This window comes from Lipotes vexillifer, unplaced genomic scaffold, assembly GCF_000442215.2.
Source record: "Lipotes vexillifer unplaced genomic scaffold, Lipotes_vexillifer_v1.1 scaffold602, whole genome shotgun sequence".
Lineage (NCBI taxonomy): Eukaryota > Metazoa > Chordata > Mammalia > Artiodactyla > Lipotidae > Lipotes > Lipotes vexillifer.
This window is the reverse complement of record NW_006790307.1, coordinates 546,944-552,631: the sequence shown is the minus strand read 5'-3', so window position 1 is coordinate 552,631 and position 5,688 is coordinate 546,944. Positions and strand designations below refer to the sequence as shown.

The 5,688-nt window shown below is 33.7% G+C and overlaps 1 protein-coding gene and 1 pseudogene across 1 annotated transcript in view; one reads left to right on the top strand and one right to left on the bottom strand.

The window, feature by feature from the left end:
• KCNMB4 (potassium calcium-activated channel subfamily M regulatory beta subunit 4) overlaps positions 1-5,688 on the top strand; it is a 67,460-nt gene that overhangs the window by 8,322 nt on the left and 53,450 nt on the right. The window lies entirely within an intron of this gene.
• LOC103077387 (hypoxanthine-guanine phosphoribosyltransferase pseudogene) lies at positions 1,548-2,225 on the bottom strand (annotated as a pseudogene).

Below are 5,688 nucleotides of genomic sequence, written 5' to 3'. Positions count from 1 at the left end.
AGTGACCTTATGAATAAATGGTGCTTGAGCAATTAGCTCTATGTAAAAAAGAAATAAAATGTGATACATACCTCATACCCATAACAACAAATTCCAAATGGAATAAAACCTAAATGTGAAAAGAAAACTATAAAACTTCCAGCAGTTGGAATAGGAAAATATCTTTATGACAAAGGCCTAAGAAATATTTTCTCAAATAAGGCTTAAAGAACAAATCATAAAAGGAAAAGATTGATACATTTGAACATGTTAAAACGATAATTTCCATATGACTAAAATTATTGTAAACAAAGTAAAAATGTAAGCCACAAACTAGTAGAAGATAATGGTAAAACAGGTAATCAACAAAGGACTATCCAGCATTTATGAAAATGTCTACAAATCATTAAGAAAATGACATATGACATAATGGGAAAATCAGTGAAGGTTATGTACAGTCAATTCATGAAAAAACTCAAATGGTCAGTAAATGTGAAACAATGCTGTATTCCAGTAATCTCAGGGAAATTCAAATGACAACAATAATGGAATACCGTTTCACACCCATCAGATTGGCAAAACTTAATGTTTCATAAGACCAGGTGTTGGTGAGGTTTTGAGAAAATGTTAAATCCTACTGATTGCTGGAAAATTGGGTCAACCACTCAGAAAAATAATCAAACATATCAATAGTGTGTGTAACTGAAGTTGTGCATACCTGACAACCACTGTGACAATCAAGTGACGTGACAACAATTTCACTTCAAGGAGTTTACCCTAATAAAACTATAACACATATTCAAGGAAGTATATATGAGGATTTTCATTGCAGAACTGTTTGTAGTAGTGAAAAAGTAGAAACAATCTAACTGAATTTATTTGGATATTGGATGGGGTAATTTATTTTTCTTTTAAAGAGACAGCCTTTATTTTAAGGATTTTTACACTGAAGACTTCAAAAAGTGGTAGGATTTTAGAACTTCTTGACCTGTATTTAAAAGGAACTGTTGACAGAGTTTTACCAGAAATAATCTGAACAAGCGGGAAAATACAGTTAATACTACTGAAACCTACTAAAATAATTCCAGGGCATATGGTTTATCTGACATAACGATACCTCTAAATACTGCCACTGATATGAAACTGACTGCTTCTTACTTTTCTAAACACACAGTGGTAAAATTAACAATATTCAATCACTTCTGTTCTTTCCTGAATATATAAAAATTAAAATACCAATTAAAAAACTAATTATTCTTCTCTTTAAATGTTTCTTACAGATACAATTTCAATATTTTCATTCAATAGTGGTGTGGTTTAAGAGATTTTTCATTCACAGTCAAACAATCCACCCAAAGGGAACTGATAGTCTGTAGGTTCATAGTGCAAATAAAGAGTTTGGGAATGAAGCAACTGACTTTTCTAAAGTACAAAACGGATAAAATTCTTAGAAGATATATTCAATAAGCTCTACTAAGCAGTTGGCCACAGAACTAGAACATTTGATAGTTTTCCTGGTGAATTCAATGGGATTCCAGATGTTTCCAAACTCAACTTGAACTCTTATCTTAGGCTTTGTATTTTGCTTTTCCCGTTTCGCTAATGACACAAACACGATTCAAATCCCTGAAGTATTCATTATAGTCAAGGGCATATCCTACAACAAACTTGTCTGGAATTTCAAGTCTAACAAAGTCTGGTCTATATCCAACACTTAGAGGGATCCTTTTCACCAGCAAGCTTGCAGCCTTGACCATCTTTGGATTATGCTGCTTGACCAAGGAAAGCAAGGTTTGCATTGTTTAGTGTCAATTATATCTTCAACAATCAAGACATTCTTTCCAGTTAAGGTTGAGCGATCATCTCCACCAATTACTTTTATGTCACCTGTTGACAGGTGACATAAAGTTAAAATCTACATTTTATCTACATAAATCTTTACATAAAAATAAAATCTACAGTCATAGGTATAGATCTATCACTATTTCTGTTTCAGTGCTTTGATGTAATCCAGCAGATCAGCAAAGAATTTATAGCCCCCCCTTGAGCACACAGAGGGCCACGATGTGATAGCCTTACATCTCCATCACATCTTGAGCCAGCCGTTCGGTCCTGTCCATAATTAGTCCATGAGGAATAAACACCTTTTCCAAATCCTCAGCATAATGATTAGGTCTACAACATAAATCTAGGTCATAACCTGGTGCATCATCACTAATCACAACGCTGGGGCTGCGAGTCACCATAACGGAGCTGGCTGGCGCGGGCTGACGGCAGTCTGCCATTTTTTAAAATTAATTTTTATTGGAGTATAGTTGATTTACAATGTTGTGTTAGTTTCTGCTGTACAGCAAAGTGTGGGCTACTTTAATAGGAACCTCATAACAGTAACCTAAACAAAGGAACTACTAGGTTTTTTTCTTTTGTAAATGTATGAGCTTGTAAGCAGTCTGTGGGGCTGTGCCGTTCTGATCTGGAAGGTCATTCAAACACCCAGTTTCTTACTGTCTTGTTGCTCTAACCGTCCCTTAACATGGTTTTCCTAACTTCATCACGTCTGCCTTTTAGGTAGTGAGAAGAGTGAAAGAGAAAAATAAAAGGCAGGCAGCTTCCTGTAAAATATATATATATATTTCAAATATTGTAATATTTGCCCTTTTAATGTGTACAGGTTTTTGGTATATTCACAGAGTTGTGCAACCATCATTGCTAATTCCAGAATATTTCCATTCCTCCCAAAAGAAATCTCATGCACATTACTACACACTCCCAATTCCTCCAGCTTGGTCATGGTATATAATCCTTTTTATGTGTTCCAAGATTTAGTTTAACAGCATTTTGTTGAAGATTTTTGCATCTATATTCATAAGGTATATTGTTGTGTAGTTTTCTTGTGATATCTTTGTCTGCTTTTGGTATCATAATAACAGAATGAGCTGGGAGATATTACCTCTTCTTTTTTTGGCAGAAGAGTTTATGATTTTGCACCATGGTCAAGTGAGATTTATTTTAGGAATGCAAGGTTGGTTAAACATAATAAAATCAATGTAATACAACATATTAATAGAATAAATGACAAAAATCACATGCATGTATATGCAGGAAAAACATTTGACAAAATCCTTCCTTGACTTAAAAAATCAACAAACTAGGGATAGAAGGGAACTTTATCAACCTGATAAAGGGAAACTATGAAAAAACCCACAACCAATATCATACTTAATGATGAGAGACTGAAAGTTTTCCCCCTAAGATCAGGAACAAGACAAGGATGTCCACTCCTGCCACTCGCGTTCGACATTGTACTGTAGGTTTTAGTCAGGACAATTAGGCAAGAAGAAACAAAAGACAGCCAGATTGGAAAGGAAGACATAAAAGTATCTCTATTCACAAATCACATGATCTTGTATATAGAAACTCCTGGAGAATCCCCTAAAAAAAAAAAAGAAAAAAAAGCTATTGGACCTAGTAAATTCAGCAAGATTGCAGGATACAAAGTCAATATACAAAAATCAATTATAGTTTTGTACACTAGCAATGAACAATCCAAAAGTAAAATTAAAAACACAATTCTATTTACAGTAGCATCAAAATAATCAAATACTTAGGAATACATTTGACAAATTTAACAAAAGAATGTAAGACTTGTACCCTGAAAACTACAAAACACTATTGAAAGAAATTAAAGAAAAACTAATTAAAGATATCCTTTGTTCATAGATTGGAAGACTGAATATTGTAATATGATGGCAACACTCCCCAGATTGATCTATAGATTCATTACAATTCCTATCAAAAACTCAGCTGGATTTTCTTTATCGGAAATTGACCAGCTAATCCTGAAATTCAGATGAAAGTACAAGGGACCCAGGATAACCAAAACAATCTTGAAAAAGGAGAACAAAATTGGAAGACTCACACTTTCCAATTTTAAAACTTGCTAGAAAGCTATAGTAATCAAGACTGTGTGGTACTGGCATAAGGAATAGATTCCAAATCTATGGAACAGAGTTGAGAGTCCAGAAATAAATGTATACATTTATAAGTAATTGATTTTGACAAGGGTGTCAAGAGCATTCAACAGAAAACAAAGTTTTTAACCAATGGTGCTGGAACAACTGTTTATACACATGCAAAGGAGTGAATTTGGACTTCTACTTCACACCATATACAAAAATTAATTCAAGTTGATGAGAGGCCTAAATATAAGAGGTAAAACTATAAAGCTCTTAGAAGAGAGCATAGGTGTACATCTTTATGCCTTTGAATTAGGCAGTTTCTTAACATGACACAAAAAGCACAAGCAATCAAAGGAAAAATAGGTAATTGGATGTAATCAAAATTTAAAAATGTTTGTGCTTTGAAGAATACCATCAAGAAAGTGAAAAGACAAACACAGAATGAGAGGAAATATTTGCACATCTGATAAGGGTTGAATATCCAGGATATATAAAGAACTTTTACAACTCAATAACAATAATAACAAAAAGACAAATAACCCAATTTATAAACAGGCAAAAGTTGGGAACATATTTTTCCAAAGAAGGTATACAAATGGTCAAGAAGCACATGAAAATATGTTCAACATCATTAATCATTAGGGAAATGCAAATCAAAACCACAATAAGAGGGCTTCCCTGGTGGCGCGGTGGTTGAGAGTCTGCCTGCTGATGCAGGGGACACGGGTTCGTGCCCCGGTCCGGGAAGATCCCACATGCCGCCGGAGCCTGTGCTCTGCAACGGAAGAGGCCACAACAGTGAGAGGCCCGCGTACCGCAAAAACAAAACAAAACAAAACAAAACAAAACACAGTAAGATACCACTTTCAACCCACTAGAAGACTATTAAAAAATAAAAGACAATAACAAGTTTTGGTGAGGGTGTGGAGAAATTAGAATCCTCATACATTGTTGGTAATAATGTAAAAGATTTGCAGCTGCTTTGGAAAACAGTTGACTGTTCCTCAAAAAGTTAAACAGAATTACATATGACCCAGCAACTCCATTCCTAGGTATATACCCAAAAGAAATGAAAACACATGTCCACACAAAAACTTGTACATGACTATTTGTAGTAGCATTATTTATAATAGCCAAAATGTGGAAATAAATCAAACGTCCATCATCTGACAAATGGACAAATAAAATGTGCTATATCCATGCAAGGAATTTTATTTGGCTATAAGAAGGAATGAAGTGTTGATGCATGCTACAACATGATTGAAAACGTGCCAAGTGTGAGAAGTCAGCCACAGAAGATCACATATTATACAATTCCATTTACATGAAATGTCTATAGAGTAGGGAAATCTATAGGATGATTGTGAATGATAGCTAAAGGGTACGTATATGGTGTTTTCTTGGGATGATAAAAACATTCTAAAATTGATTGTGGCAGTGGTACACCTCTGTGAATCCACTTAAAAACATTGAATTATACACTTTAAAGGGGTGAATTGAATGGCATGTCAGTTATATTTCAGTAAAGCTCTTACCAAAAAATAATGTTGATGGGAGATTTACTTTGCAAATTTGGCATTTCAAATAAGTTGTAAAGAGGTTAAAACTTCCCTACTATTTGGAAAAATATGTACTTTAAAATATTAATTTTCCAAATAAAATTTATTTGCAAAGTACTCAAAAATTATTTAGAAAATATTTAGTTAAAATAAAATTATAATTTTGATGGAATACATTTTTTTTTTTTTTT